This window comes from Dipodomys merriami, unplaced genomic scaffold, assembly GCF_024711535.1.
Source record: "Dipodomys merriami isolate MVZ:Mamm:240054 unplaced genomic scaffold, mDipMer1.0.p SCAF_1371, whole genome shotgun sequence".
Lineage (NCBI taxonomy): Eukaryota > Metazoa > Chordata > Mammalia > Rodentia > Heteromyidae > Dipodomys > Dipodomys merriami.
This window is the reverse complement of record NW_027202684.1, coordinates 9,384-26,259: the sequence shown is the minus strand read 5'-3', so window position 1 is coordinate 26,259 and position 16,876 is coordinate 9,384. Positions and strand designations below refer to the sequence as shown.

The 16,876-nt window shown below is 39.6% G+C and overlaps 1 long non-coding RNA gene across 1 annotated transcript in view; it reads right to left on the bottom strand.

The window, feature by feature from the left end:
* Window positions 1-13,965, bottom strand: part of LOC138825525 (uncharacterized) — a 51,493-nt gene extending 37,528 nt beyond the window's left edge. Inside the window, exon 1 of the long non-coding RNA XR_011371420.1 lies at window positions 13,878-13,965. This is a non-coding gene — a long non-coding RNA (uncharacterized lncRNA). The remainder of the gene's footprint in view (window positions 1-13,877) is intronic.
* Window positions 13,966-16,876: the final 2,911 nt, after the last annotated feature.

The window sequence follows — 16,876 nt, the reverse complement described above, 5'->3', positions numbered from 1 at the left end:
TACATATGAGTTGCATTTCAATAGGAAACTTGACTTCTCAAAACATAATGACAAAATTAGCCCATGCTTCCAACTTTTTATTCCTTTCTTGTTTGGTTTGTTTTATTAAGACAAAATTATACTACCTGGTCCAGGGAAGGTATCACTGTGTAATTCCACTATCTAATCTCCTTTCTTAGTCTGAGTGCTAGAATTCTAGCCTTGTATCACATTGCCCCTCCATAGTTTCTTGGTTTATTTAATCTAGATACAGACTAGCAATTCTGAATTTCTCCAATAATATTATCCACTATACTGCTCAGAGTGTTCATGTACTCTTTTCAAAGATGTTCTAACATTTGACACAGGATATGAACATTTTCAGATGCACCTGCAGGAGTCTCTGATTCATTCCTCCATGGACCGGTTCCCATTAATAATCATTACTTGACTCTCTTACTATCTCTGGTCCTTATCTATGTAAGTAATATTCTTAAAATTTTTTGAAGAAGGTTCTCTTGAGGACTTTCTAACATTAAAAATTATCACTTGGTTCTAGTCTTACTCAGGACATATTTTCTATTGTTTTCCAACTTTTCCACATATTCTGAGAGTTGCTTCATATGTGTATTTGTGTGTGCATATAAGTGTCTCTGTATATATGTGTATGATTGTATGTATGTATGCAAAAGCGTCAAGATCTTATTCAGCAATCTTGCTCATGACTGGTATTCCAATACTTGAGCCATGTTTCCAATCCAGCTTTTGGTTGGTTAATTATAGCTTCTCAAAGACTGTTCTGCCCAGGCTGGATGCAAACTGAACTTCCCAAACACCTTTATATTCTTAGGTTTTATTCCTCCAGTAGTATCAACTTTTAAATTACAAACATTTTTGTGAGTGAAAAAGCTAAGTTGTAGCCTATATTTTTAACTTACGAATTTATATAAAGATAGATGAACATGCACATTATATATGCTGTGTGTTCACTGTTAGAAGTGTGATCCTAAGCTGGGTGGTGATGAGATCTTCGGATAGGGTTCAAAGCCAGGCCGGGCAGGAAAGTCCTGGAGATTCTTTTTCCAATTAACTACAAGAAAACTGAAAGTGGCACTGTGGCTCAAGTATAGAGCATTAGCCTTGAGCTGAATAGCAGAGGGACAGCTCCCAGGCCCAGTGTTCAAGTGCCAAGACCACCACCAACAAAAAATACATAAGTAAAAGAAAGAAAATAAATGTGATCTTCTCCACCAGTTAATGGCTAGTATAATCCCTGCTCTCTCAGGATGGACTTTTTTTCCAATTAAGTCCATGCTCTTATATCTGAGTTGCATTGGAAAGAGAATTATGCTTCCATTCTACTGTCTACAAAGTTGCGTGATTAGCAAGCGTGATTAAGAAAGGGAGTGGCCTCATACTTCCTGTTCCACGTGGGAGTAATGCTTTCTCTATATCACTCTCAAATCTACATACTGGACATAGCTTTATTGTTTCAACGTCGCCTTATTTGTAGAATCTTCTATAGTGTATTGAACCCTTATACTTAAACACAAAACTTCTCTTTCTCCTATTATTGCTATTGTTTCCTTACTGTTAACTCATGAACAGTTGGGAAATAATGCGCAGCACATACACTCACAAAAAAATGATCTGAGAACCTTCTTCCCATTTAAAATTCACCTTACTTTATAGAGAACTTACAAAGTTTGAACTCAATATTCTCATGGAAAATGTATTTAAGAGCAATATAAATTTCATATTTTCTCTTTACTAAGTTGTCTCTGAAACACGTGTAACCTCAGATCAGGGGGTCTTTGTGTTATTTCCATGAAGCAAGAAAGCATTCATTATATCTCAGGCAGCACCGTAGATTGTTACTGGAAGTAACTGCTACTGGATGTGGAAACTGATCCCAGGAGAGGAATGGAACATAGAGGATTGACAAAGTTCAAGTTAACTTGTGCTTTCCTTTTTACTGTACAAGAAAATCAGAAGGCTTGAAAGAAACTCTGTCCCCGACTTTTTCGTGTGTGTTTTTACTCATATATAGCTTTTCTGTAAACTTCTAATTGAGAGTATTACAAAAAGAAATAATGTGCCATTTGACGGCCAGCATAGAACAAAAAGAAATAACATTGTTTTAAACATGTTCTACTGCAGGGACTGGGAAATTGCCTCAGTGGTAGAGCGCTTGCCTTTCATGCATGAGGCCCAGGTTCGGTTCGTCAGCATTATATAAGCAAAAATTAAGCCAGAAGTGGTGCTGTGGCTCAAGTTGTAGAGCACTAGCCTTGAGTTGAAGAGCTGAGGGACAGCGCTCAGGCCCAGAGTTCAAGCCCACGACTGGACCCCCCAAAACAGTTCTACTACCAAGAAACAATGACACGGAGGTTTTAAAGTGTCTTACCGCTGGTATTTCCTCCCCTGAGATGATTCTCTTGTTTCAGGAGTCAGTTATCAATTCCTTTAGTTTGGTCCTGAATTCTCCAGAGCAATAGGGATTCCAAAAAAGCATCCAGTGAGTATGATCAGCAAAAAGGCACCTCTTCTCAGACCAGTACTCCTTTAAGCAGGGTCCCAATGAAATATCTGGGGTTTTTTTGTTTGCTTTTTTTTTTTTTTTTAGTTTGTGTTGGTTATGGGGCTTGAACTCATAGGCTGGATCCTGTCCCTGAACAGTTTTATTTCCTGATAATCTGCCCCCAAAGCTAGTACTATACTGCTTGAACCAAAAGTCCACTTGTGGCTTTTCTGCTGTGTAATTAGAGATAAGAGTTTGACAGACTCTCCTGCCAGGGTTGGATTCGAACTAAGATAGTAAGAAAGCCAAGTGACATCGACTGTATAGACGTCACTCTTCAAAGAAGAAATATTAGATGTTTATTGTGAAGCTAATATTTTACATTTTTTCTTTTTTTATTGTAGGAATACCTTACAGAGGAGTTACAATTACACGGGCAAGATAACGTGTACATTTCTTATCAAGCATTGTTGCCTCTTCGTTGTTTCTGCTTCCCATTCCTTCCCATACTCCCCCTCTCCAAAGTTGTAAAGTTCGTTTTTTGACATAACGACATGGACATCTCATTGTTGCAATGGGTCCACCTGTATCCCTAAACAATTTGTTTTTAGAGAATATGTCCAGCACAGATTCCATAACATAACTCACCAAAAGTAGGTGCACTGAATAATTTTGGAATTAATTTTTTTGGAATTAATTTTTTTGCTTGGGAAGATTATTGATCTTGTCGTTCCTTCTGGGGAAACTTAAAGTCATATTTCACCTTTTTTGTTGTTTGTGGGGTTTGAATTCTGATCCTGGGCACTGTCCCTCCACGTTTCAGTTCAAGTTGTGCACATTACCACTTTAGCTACAGCACCACTTCCGGGTTTCTGGTGGTTAATTGAAGATTAGTGTCTCATGGACTTTCCTGACAAGGCTAGCTTTGAACCACAATCCCCTGGTCTCAACCTCCTGAGTAGCTAGGATTACAGTTGTAAACCACCAGCACCAATTTCATATTTGCATTTAGGTGGACTGAATGACACTGTGTAAACAAAGAATTGAATTTTAACCAAATGATGACATTGCAGCATTTCAGAAAAATTGAGGTAGCAGTAAATATGTCTCCTTTTCCATTTTGTTACATTAATGACTCAAGAGCTATGGGACCCTTATATTAGCATCCTGTGACATCTTTATAGGTGTATTTACTATCAGGAAATGTTCATAGGGAAATATAGAAAGACTGAGATTTTTAGAAAACAAAGGAGATAAGGTATGAAACAACAGCATAGAAGGAGGTACATTTTGGGAGTTCCGGGAAGATGGCAGAGGAGAAGCTGGAGGCAAAACAAGCTCTCCCATAGAAAGCAGTTTTAGAGTTCCAGTGAAGAGTCCTAAGCCAGAGAATCACACCAAGTGTGCCATCACAGGACAGAGAGTTAGGCCAGAGAGGGAAAATCCAGGCAAGGAGACAGATCTGAGCTCTTGCCAGAAACTGCTGCTGCTGCTGTGGCAGCAGTGGTGGCGGCGGGGGCGGTACCGCCATACCTGAAACAGAGAGAGTCTGGGGACTAAAAGAGCCAGATGCGGCAAGCAAGCAGAAACTACTCAACACCAGGAAGAACCAACAAGGAGCAGACATCTTCATCCTGCATTTCGCAGACTGGAGACGACCCAGGAACCAAGACTCAGCGTGAGTAGAAGCCTGACTTCCTCACTCCTTCTCAGGTAGCAGAGGAGGGAAGGCCACCCCTTCCCCCCCCCCCCCAGTACCAGAGATCTCCATCTTGGATACTGACAAAGCTCCGCAGAGCTGCTAGCTCCAACTCAGGCCTTGGAATAAAAATAGGGTCATTTAGCAGGTCACAAGAACTTAACGGCATGACCTGCCAGACTCAGCTCCACCCAGGGAAAAGTCACCCAGTTCGGGCACCAGCCCTGGGAGTGGCTTTCTTCATTGGGTAATCAGAGCCACAGACTGCCCCTCCCTTTAGTAGCCTCGACATCAGTAAACAGAAACCCTGCGAGTGGCTCCAGGCTGGCCTCTGTGAGTTTCTCACAAACTAGCCCCAGGGAAAAGCTACTGTTTGCTGAGAGGCCTCAACTCTACCCAGAACATAGCCTCATCACAGCATTTCCAAACTTGAGGAAAAAGCCATCTCCCTCTTTTGTAATACTCAAAGCACACCCCCATCTCATTGAACTAACTTGGGAGGAGGATCGAAAAATCCAGGGTAAAGCAGAAAATTTTTTCTGCCTGTCCATCAAACTGACTTAAGAAACCAACCAAGCCACAGGACCACAAGCAGACCGGAGACTACAACCAGAGGCTGATTACAGACACAAGGGAGGTACAGGATTTTTCCCAACCCTCCCTAAAAAATCAAAGAACTATTTTTGTCCCTCTTCTTATTTTTTATTACAACTTTAAATTTTTTTTTATTTTCTAAAACTTTTTAAAATCAATTTTTACCTTTTTTGAAAAAAAATGTTTTCTAGTAACTTTTTTTCCACCTATAATCTTTATTTTAGGGATACATGCATGTGTGCGTTTTTCTTTCTTTTTTTTTCTTCTTTTAAAAATTTTTTTTCTTTTTGTGTTTTGCTTAGCTCGACTGAATTTCTGATCTTTTTTTTCCTTTCTTTCTTATGCTTCTCACCTTTTCCTCTCTTTTGTTCCTCTTTATGGGACTTAATTGTTGTTCTGCACATCCTCAGATAAACCCATAGGTGACTATTAGCCTCTATCCCCCATTGTGTACACACTTAATCCACAAATTTATTACTCAATTCAAAACTTCTGAGAATTAAATTCCTTAATAGCAGTACTACCTCTTTATACCTATATAACACTTTAAGTATTTTTATTTTTAAAATTTTCACATCTCCTTTATATCCCTCCCCTTCTTTCAATATATTCCCGTTCTTTGAATAGTTTGTTCTCAAATCTGCATATTACTAATTTTTAATTTTCTACTTTTTCTGGTCTCTTTTTTCCCTTTCTCTTTCTTCTTGTTTTCTCCCTACTTCCATCCTATCTAACCTATTTCCCGCTTTGAGACTAGGACTTAGTTAACTCTCCCTGTACCTTCCCACATCACTCCATTCCTAACACTAATAATTTCCCTAACACTAATAATTTCTGGTTTACCAAATTCTTCTTAGCGGTTCATAGCCCATTAATATATAGTTGTTTGATGTTGAATAGAGATATCTGTTGAACTAGATTGTATCTACAGACTATTGACTATGCAAATTCAGACTTTGGTTGATGCTTGCCTAAAGTTAGTGTTCTTGCACAAAACTGCTGTTACTTTCATCCCAAATGGGCAGAGTAAGCCGGAAAACCACAAGAAAAATGGCAGGTCCGGGTATCTCCACTCCCACTCATGATAATCAGAGGACAGAACAGATAATGTATAATTCAGAGGAGAGTTCCCAAATAGCTCTACAAACACTGCTGGCAAACATGATAAATGAAAAGATTGAAAACATACAAAGAACTCTGTATGAGCGTGATAGGGAGAGAGAGGAGGCAAACAATAGGTCAATGCAGGAAAAGATTGAAAACCTACAAAGGACTCTGTATGAGTGAGAGAGGGAGTGAGAGGAGGCAATCCAAATGTCTATACAGGAATATCATGAGTGTGAGGAAGCTACTCAAAAACTGATACAGGATTTGCGTGAGCAGTTTCTTGAGAATAATCAAAGAGAAAGGTAGGAATGGCGTGAACAGGAGGAAGATAAGCAAGGAGTAATACAGGAATTGAGAAAGCAGGAAGAGAATACAGAAAGTTCACTAAAGGCATTCATGGGATCCATTAACAAAGAGCTGAAGGAAGTCAGGGAGACCACAAAGGGAATGCTGAATGGAACCCCACAGAAGGAATGGGAATCCAAGGAAACCATAACCAATTAACTAAGTGATTTGACAATAAACACTGAACACCAAATTAAGGAAGTAAAGAACTCCTTACAAGATCTAAAAGAAAGCTTCAATAAAGAAATTGAAGCCATCAAAGCTGAATAATTAGAAGCAAAAGAAATAAAAAACAAAGTAGAAAGTCTTGACAGTAGTTTAGACCATGCAGAAGATCGAATCTCGGGGATTGAAGATAGCCTAGATATTATAGAGAAAGAACATACAACCATGCAAGACAAATCCAAGAAATATTATAGATCTATCCAATACTTAGAAGACACCATCAGAAGGGCTAATATAAGGATAATGGGTATAGAGGAGCACCTAGAAACAGAAGTAAATGGTCTAGGAAATTTGTTTAACAGGATCATAGCAGAGAACTTCCCAATCATGAAAAAAGATAGGCCTATTTAGATACAAGAAGCTTTTAGAACTCCTAATAGACCAGATCAGAATAGGACATCCCAGTGTCACATTATTATACACACAGGATCAACTCAGACCAAGGAAAAGATCTTTAAAGCTGTCAAGGCGAAAAGATTAATCACCTATAAAGGGAAACCAATTAGAATCACCTCAGATTTCTCAGCAGAGACAATCAAAGCAAGAAGAGCCTGGAATGATGTATGACAAGCCCTAAAAACAAACATCTATCAACCAAGAATACTGTACCCAGCTAAACTCTCCTTCATAACTGAAGACCAAATAAAAACCTTCCATAGCAAAGAAAAATTGAAACAATACATCTCCACCAAACCAGGCCTACAAAAGATTCTTTTTTTTTTTTTTTTTGGGGGTCCGGTCGTGGGGCCTGAACTCTGGGCCTGGGCGCTGTCCCTCAGCTCTTCAGCTCAAGGCTAGCGCTCTACCACTTGAGCCACAGTGCCACTTCTGGCTTTTTTTCTTTTTGCTTATGTGTTGCTGAGGAATCGAACCCAGGGCCTCGAGCATGCAAGGCAAGCGCTCTACCACTGAGCCACCTTCCCAGCCCCCAAAAGATTCTTCAAGATATCTTACACATAGAAAACCAACAAGACCACAATAAAGGCCAAGAAACTTCACCCAAACTGAGAATCCAAGAACCATAGGAAGAACACAGTTTTCGCAACCCCCAAGAAGGTAGATAACATGGCAGCAACTCCCAAATACCTCTTAGTCCTATCTCTTAACATTAACGGATTTAACTTTACAATTAAGCGACATAGACTGTCTAGTTGGATTAAAAAACAAGATCCTTCTAACTGCTGCCTTCAGGAGTCACACCTTGCCCATATAAACAAACACATTTTCAAAGTTAAAGGCTGGAGCAAAATCTACCAAGCAAATGGCCCCCATAAACAGGCGGGTGTTGCAATCCTAATATCAGATAAAATAGATTTCAACTTAAAATTAGGGAGAAGAGTTAAAGAAGGTCGATACATAGTAATTAAGGGATTTCTCTTTCAGGAGGTTATTGCAATTCTTAATATCTATTCGCCAAAAAAATGTAGCACTCAAATTTATACAAGCAACAATACTTTCCCTCATATCCCACATAGATCCAAAGACATTAATTGTTGGGGATTTTAGCAAACCACTCTCCCCGCTAGATAGATCAACTCGGCAAAAACTCAACAGAGAAACCGCAGATCTAAACAGCTGCATAGGTCAACTAGATTTAAAAGACATCTACCTAATATTTCACCCAGCAGATTCAGAATACACGTTTTTCTCAGCAGCACATGGAACATTTTCTAAAATAGACTACATTTTTGGCCACAAAGCAAACTTGTCCAAATTCAGAAACATTGAAGTTATACATTGCATTCACTCACACCACAAGGGAATACAATTAGAACTCAACACTAAAAGCCACCAAAGAAATTCCGGTAACATATGGAGGCTGAACAACACTGTTGGACCCCCAGTGGGTCATAGAAGTGATTAGACTTGAAGTTCAAGTATTCATGATATTCAACAAAAATGTACACACAAATTACCAGCTCCTCTGCGACATAGCAAAGGCAGTACTCAGAGCAAGGTATAGGTCTGAGTTACCAAGTCAACGAATTGGAGAGATCTGAAACCAACACTTTAATGAGACATCTGAACCTCCCTGAAAAAGAGCAGCAAGATAAACCCCAATCCAGTAGATGGAAAGAAATAATTAAAATTAAATTAGAATTAAATGAATTAGAATCGAAAAAAACTATAGAAAGTATCAACAAAAAAAGAGTAGGTTCTTTGAAAAAAATCAACAATATTGACACACTCTTAGCAAATCTTATCAGAAAAAGAAGAGAACACACCCAAATAAATAAACTCAGAGATGAGAATGGAAACATCACCACGGAAAAAACCCAGATTCAGAACGTTTATAATGGAATAATTGACAAAACTTTATGCTAATAAGTTTGAGAACTGGACAGAAATGGACCGTTTCCTAGCAAATATTGACATGCCAAAACTAAACCAAGATGAGTTAAATCAGCTTAACAGGCCCATATGAGGCATTGAAATAGAAACAATAAGAGACCTCCCAGCTAAGAAAATTCCAGGACCAGATGGATTTACAGCAGAATTCTACAAGGCCTGCAAAGCAGAGCTCACACCAATACTCCTCCAACTCTAAAATGAAATTGAAAGAGAAAGTTCACTACCGAACACATTCTATGAAGCCATCATATCCCTCAGACCAAAACCAGGCAGGGACTCATCAAAGAAAGAGAACTATAGACCCATTTCTTTGATGAACATTGATGCAAAACTTCTCAACAAAATGTTGGCCAATAGACTTCAACAATTCATCCAAAAAATCATACACCACGATCAAACAGGATTCATTTCAGGGATGCAAGCTGTTTCAACATACGCAAATCAATTAATATTATTCATTACATCAACAGGAGCAAGGATAAGTACTACATGGTTTTCTCAATAGATGCAGAAAAAGCATTCGACAAGATCCAACACCCCTTTATGATGAAGGTTTTGGAAAAATTAGGAATCCGTGGAACATTCCTCAATACAATATTGGCTGTGTATGACAAACCTACAGCCAGCATTATACTTAATGATCAAAAACTAAAGCTATTTCCTCTTAACTCAGGAACAAGTCAAGGATGTCCACTCTCTCCACTTCTCTTCAATCTAGTATTAGAATGCCTAGCTACAGCAATCAGACAAGATCAAAAACATAAAGGGGATCCAAATAGGGAAAGAAGAAATAAAACTCTCCCTCTTTGCAGATGACATGATCTTGTATTTAAAGAATCCCATGGACTCCATTCCCACATTACTCAAGCTGAATCAAAACTTTGGCAAAGTAGTAGGGTATAAAATTAACCCCAAAAAATCAATGGCTTTTCTGTATGCCAACAATGAGAAAAGTGTGGATGAAATTAGGAAAGTAACTCCATTTGTAATAGCACCTCAAAAAATAAAATACCTAGGAATTAACTTCACCAAAGAAGTGAAGGACCGGTATGATAAAAACTTTAAAATCTTGAAAAATGAAATCAAAACAGAACTTAGAAAATGGCAAAATCTCCCATGCTCCTGGATTGGAAAGACTAATATTGTGAAAATGGCAATACTTCCCAAGGCTATGTACAAATTCAATGTGATACCTATCAAAATTCCAACCTCATTCTTAGAAAAATTCATATGGAAGAATAAAATCCCCAAATAGCAAAAACGCTCCTCAATGGAAAGAACACTTCTGGTGGAATATCAATACCAAATTTCAAACTCTACTATAAAGCCATAGTAATCAAAACAGCTTGGTACTGGCAAAAGAACGGACTTCAGACCAATGGAATAGAATTGAAAATCCAAAAATGAACCTATAGACCTATACCCAATTAATCCTTGATAAGGGAGCTAAAATAATAGAATGGAAGAAAGACAGCCTCTTTAGTAAATGGTGCTGGCAAAATTGGTTAAAAACTTGTAGAAAACTAAAATTAGGTCCTTATATAACACCCTCCACAAGAATAAGCTCCAAATGGATCAAACACCTCGGAGTCAAAGCAGACACTCTGAAAACATTACAGGATGGAATAGGAGAAACCCTAGGTCTCCTGGCACAGGCCAAAATTTTCTTAATAGAGACCCTGAAATACAACAAATCAAAGAAAGGTTGGACAAATGGGATTGCATGAAGTTGCAGAGCTTCAGCATGGCAAAGGACCTAGCTAGCAAGATCAATAGAAAGCCCACGGATTGGGAGAAGATCTTCACTAGCCATACAACGGATAAGGGTCTCATATCTCAAATATACTTGGAACTAAAAAAATTATATCCCCCAACAACATGTCCTCAAAGAAACAGCTGCCCAATAAATAAATGGCCTAAAGACTTAAAGAGAAACTTCTCTGAAGAAGAAAGAAGGATGGCCAATACACACATGAGGAAATGCTCAAACTCCCTAGCCATAAAAGAAATGCAAACCAAAACAATATTGAGATACTACCTCACACCATTTAGAATGGCTATAATCAAGAACTCTAACAACAACAGATGTTGGAAGGAATGTCGACAGAAGGGAACCTTACTTCATTTTTGGTGGGAGTGTAAACTTGTTCAACCACTTTGGAAAGCAGTCTGGAGATTCCTGAAGACTTCACATAGAGCTCCCCTATGACCCAGCAATCCCACTTTTGGGCATTTACCCAAATGTTCACAAACAAGACCACACTAAAGCTACCAGTACAACTATGTTTTTTGCAGCATTAGTTACCATAGCTAAGATATGGAACCACCCCAGATGCCCCTCAGTAAATGAATGGATCAAGAAAATGTGGTATATATACACAATGGAATTCTATGCCTCCATCAGAAAGAATGACATTTCCCCATTTGTTAGGTAATGGAAAGGTTTGGAAAAAATTATATTAAGTGAAGTAAGCCAAGCCCAAGGAAACAAAGGTCCCATGGTTTCCCTTATTTGCAATATTTAGTATATGTATGAGTAAAGCAGTAAAGGTCAGATAATGTGATCTTAGGAAAATGAACCCTTGATATGTATTTAAATGTTTTTTTCTTTCATGCCTTTGTTTCTAACTCATTTATGAGATTATATTTTTGTTGCTTTGTATGACCCTCCCCCACATTACAATCCCTGCTTTCACTATATTTGATGTCGGTATAATTTGTGGAGGAGATGTGGAAAAACAAGTCGTTTACGGGTACAGGTGGACCTGATGCAACTATGAGAAGTACAAGTTGTCATGTCAAAAACGAATTTTACAACTTTGGTGGGGGTGGGGGTGTTGGTGTTGGGGGATGGGGAGAGGCTGGGAAGGGATGTGAAGGGTAAACAAAGGAGGAGGCTGCAATGATTGATAAATGTACTCATTATCTTGTCCCTGTAATTGTAACCCCTCTGTACAGTATGTTCACAAAAAATTAAAATTAAAATTAAAAGAATAAAAAATTTAAAAAAGAAAAAAGAGGAAAAAATGCACACAAGTAAAAAAAAAAGAGCGAAACATTTATCACGCAGAGATTAAGAACTAGCCTAAGAGATTTAGAATGATAAAGGCAATGAGCAAAAGCCTAGTTGACAACGAGTTCTTCAATAACCAAAAATGGTTCTCTAGACCAGTTTCTGGTATACGTTATTTACTATCATTTTTTCCTTCCATCTGGAGTTATTCCTTATTTTCTGTCACAACTAGTAATTAGCCTCTGCCTTTTTGATGCCAAAACTGATCCAAAAGATTTCAAAATCACACTTAGACTACTTTTCACTTTGTGATTAGCAGTGATTACACAAAATCCTTGAATCCTTGAATTTCCAGAATTAATCTTCAGCTGACATCTAAGCACATTCCTAGCATTAATTGCTGTGACTTAAAGAACAAAACTTTTTTCAACACAGTATCCTAACTTAAGTAAAATACATGAATTAGGGGCTATTATCAGGTATCAGTATGGAAATAGCAATAATGTATTTCAAGTATGGGTCCTTTATTTTCCATTTACTAAATTTTGCCAGTCCTGGGGCTTAAAATCAGGGGTAGGGAATTATTCCTGAGCTTTTTTTTCTCAAGGCTAGCACTCTACCACTTGAGGCATAGCATTCCTTCAAGTCTTTTTCTTTTTTTCTGTGTTACTGAGGAATTGAACCCAGGTTTTCATGCATGCTAGACAATCACCATACCATGAAGGCACATTCTCAGAGCCCTCAATGACTTTCTTAAGAAGGCATTATATTTTCACTCCATAACTATGTATCATAAGTTTGGCCAGGTGCTAGAAAATGATGTAGAAAGCAATACAATTCAATAAGTCCAGTAAGGCTGGATGGACAATGAATTTCATGGTCTAGCCAGGGAACAGTGGGGCTTACCTCAGGGAGCTGTTTCAACAGGCTGAGCGAGACAGCTCCTGACCCACAGCCCACCTCCAGAATGAGAGGGTCACCTTGGATTCCAGCCACATGGGGATGCTGGACCCCCTTCTCCAGCACCAATTCAACCAGTTTTTGTAAAAGAGAGAGAGAAGTCAGAATTAAAATGAAGTTGAGTGCCAGTGGCTCAGAACTCTAATCCTAACTACACTGGAGGCTGAAATATGAGGATCATGGTTCATAGCCAGCCCCCGCATTAACGTCTTTGAGCCTTTTATTTCCAAAGAACCATCAGAAAACCAGAAGTGGTGCTGTGGGCTCAAGTGGTAGAGCACTAGCATTTTGCTGAGGAGCTCAGGAACAGTGCCCATGCCTATGGTTCAAACCCCACAACTGACAAGAAGTGTACTTCCTACCACAAGAAGTGGATTGAATAGCACCCATTGTCCTAGGGAGCATGGTAGTGAAGTCAGGCTGAGCTTCCTGTGAAGTTGAAGTCATAAGGAGGTCACCTGACTTCTCTGTGCCTCGGTTTCCCCAGATGCAAAATTCAACACAGTGAAGGATCCCCTTCCTCATGGGGATAGGGTAATGATGAAAGAGAGCCATGGTTTGTTTCAAAATCCCCAGCTGTTGCATGATTAATAACTGGCCCAACCTGAGCCCTTTGTGGGTATCTTCCTGTCATTTGCTCACAGAATTGCAGAGAACCTTCTCTGAATGCCACTCCCTCCATGCCAAGTCATGCTCCAGAGATTCCCTCTCTATAAATCCCTTGTTTCCTCAAAACTGTCCTGTGAGGAGAATGAGGTCTGATGGTTGTGGCCCTACTCAGAGCTCCACTTGTGGTCAAGAATCGGCTGCTGTGGATTAAAAGTTTGGGATAATCCATCTAAATCGATGACTGAGCATGACGCTACGTGTTTACCATCCCAACTACAGAGGACCAATCCTGGTGGAGCATACCTGTCCCAGATAGGAGGACCTCAATCCAGTCCAACTAGAACATATAATGAGTTTCTGTTTCAGAAATGCCCAAGACAGAAAGGTTGCTCCTCAGATCCAAGAAAGTGGTCATGGTGCCCCCAGAGGGGTGTCTGATCCCAGGTAGTGGTGATTTGGGGGCAGCCACTCACCTGTGCTGCTGGGAAAAGCTGCTGGAGGTTGCTCCAGGTGGGGCAAGCAGCAATGGCAGCGGCATTGCAAACACATGGGCCACGAGCAGAGAACCAGGGCCAGGGACCAGGTCATGGCTTTATGCGGGCTGGCTGTGCACCATTGCCTGAGGTTTGAAATCCTACAACTTGGAAAGGTGAGGAGGGAGCAAGGTGCGGGCAGGCTTCTCAATTTCCTACTATACTCCAAAGTTGCTTGAGTCTCTTCCTCACCACTCAGCCACCTCTACCTTCCTCAACTGCTGGTAGTGTTGTAAACTAACAGAGGGAATCCGGGGTGCTACTAGGCAGCATGGAATGTGGGCGTGGTCACCGTTCTTGTATCTCATTGGTCAGAAATAACCATGAAAGAATGGGGGTGTGGCCAGAATTCTGTGATGCAAGCAGCATGGGCGGAGTCAAGAAGATAGGAGCTCCCCCAGCCCTTTTCTCAGGGAACAATGTCAAATTCATTTGGAGATGAGATGGTGACCTGCTTTAGCTGGATGGCTGCACAGATTGTTCTGTATGTCTGTTTGTTGCCAGACCCGGACCGTGAACTCAGGATCTGGGCACAGTCTGTGCACTGCTTTTGCTCAAGGCTCGCCCTCCACACTGGAGCCCTGGGCTTCTGGCTTTGTTGGCACTGAAGTTGGACAGAGGTCTCAAGGACTTTCCTAACTAGGATGACTTTGACCATGATCCTCCCATCACAGCCTTGTAAGTATCAAGGTGGACTGCTGAGAGCCACTGGTGCCTGTCTAATCACTGGTCTTGCTGATATTCTTGGACAGCCCGGTGAGTAGCCTATCCCCAGGTTGAAGTGGTGGGAGCTGGAGCTCACATTTGGAATCCTGGTCCTGCCACCTCCAAATGGCTGGAGATCCTAAGGAACTCATTCCTATCCATATGAATACCAATGGAATGTGATGTATGTCATGGTTGGGAAGTACTTGAATGATTCTAGGATAAAATTATACACAATTATATTATAGGACACTGATCGATTTTAGTTAATTCTTTATTAAGCAGTTAAACAATCACATTCATAAAATGGAGGCATAATGAAAGGCTTAAGAATTGGGCCTCCCATACTGCAAAGGTACCATTTTTCTGCCAGGACTGGGATTGAAACTCAATGTCTTGGTAACTCTGTTGCACTGTGTGGGAATGGGAAGCTGGCCTACTTAAAGTCAAGAAATTCAGGTCTGTTCCTTATGCCTAAAATAGATCTCCAACACTAGAAAACATCCTATTCATGTACAATTTACATATATGATTTATATTTATATACCTATGTTGACTCCATATTGCATTCAGTGTAGTTATTTTATTTTGTTGTTTTATTCATGTATTGACAATTTATTTTATTGACTATTATGGAACATAAAACATTGATTACATTGATTACACAGGATATAGGTCTGCATATGTATTCCACTTCATACCTGACACCCAGGACTTTCATGGAAAAGGAAAACATGTGTCATCATCATCTTCTTACTCCACGATTCATTTTTGGGAGTGCTGGCATCTGAACTCAAGACCTACAAGCCTATAAGGCCCAATTCATGAATGGGTGAGTGCTAGCATGCCATCCTGGGGCAAATTGAGCTGACAGGCTGTTCCCAGGACCTCAGATCAAGCCCCAGGGGTGACCAAAATAAGAAAAGATTGACATGCAGATGGCAGTACGCTAATAAATATATATATTTATAGAGTGTTAGATATGACTATACATTATTCAGTTATATAGACTACATTCCTTCCAATTCCTGGGTATTAATTATGCCTCCATGTAATTAATGTAATTAATGTAATGTTATTAATTGTTTTCATCCTTAAACTATTAATGAAATCAGTGTCCTGAAATTATTGCGTTCCTTTAATTAATAATATTCCTTCAATGCTTCATAAATATTAAATAAAATACATCAACCTCCTAAAATGATGCTGTTTAATTTTATAGGAGCATCACTCATGATCAATTCATTCAACCATGACATTGACAACATTCCATTGTTAATCCTATGGATGGGAACCATTTCCTTAATAGCTCCTGCCATTGGTTGGTGTCAGGACAGGGATTCGAAATCAGAGCCTATGTTGCCACGTGGGCCTATGGCATCCCTGATAGTCTGGCAGCCTTCAGCAATGCAAGATGAAGTACCCTTTGCAACAGTGTCATTCAGACCCATGAGGGTCACCATGCAATGAAGAAAACATAAAATGGCCATAATTTTTCTGTGCATTGCTTTCCTTGCAAGGCCTGAGGGTCTAGGATCCTAGGAGGAGCTGTAGATCTAGTGGCTGCAACCCAGCCTAGGGTGATCAAAGCTGAGGCAGAGTTGCCACGACCTGACTTCAAGCGCCGTATTGAGAAAAGTAAAATAAAAAAAAATTAGCTCCCTGGCTTGCAATTCACGCTGTTTATTCTTCCAGGCTTTGGATTTGAACTCAGGATCTGAGTAAATCTGCAGCAATGTGGATGAAGGAGAAGATCACTGTATTTGAAGATAGGAAAGTTAGGCCTGTTCACTAGTCCTGTATTCAAGCCCTAGCCCTGGAAACATACTATTTATATACATTGTAAAGATAGGAGTTATACTTACTTATAGATGTTCAGTCCATACATGTTTGGTGTGGTTGTTCTTGTATTTTTTGTTTTATTCATTTATTTACCATTGATTGTACTAAGATGAAACACCTTAAATTTATTACATTGATGACATCCTATCACAGAGCATCTAGATTTATAGAAATGTTCTCCATCATGCCAGGATTCTCAGGATTACCCAGGATATTCAGAGAAAAGGAAAATAAGTTTCACACTTGGCTTCTTACTCCACGATACACTTGTTGGTAGTGCTGGGATCTTAACTCAGGTCCTAGTAGGACCAATTGGCCAATAAGTCAAGGTGAACACACTAACCTGTGAGCAACTAATGAGCTAGGCCATTCCCAGGATCTGATATTGATTG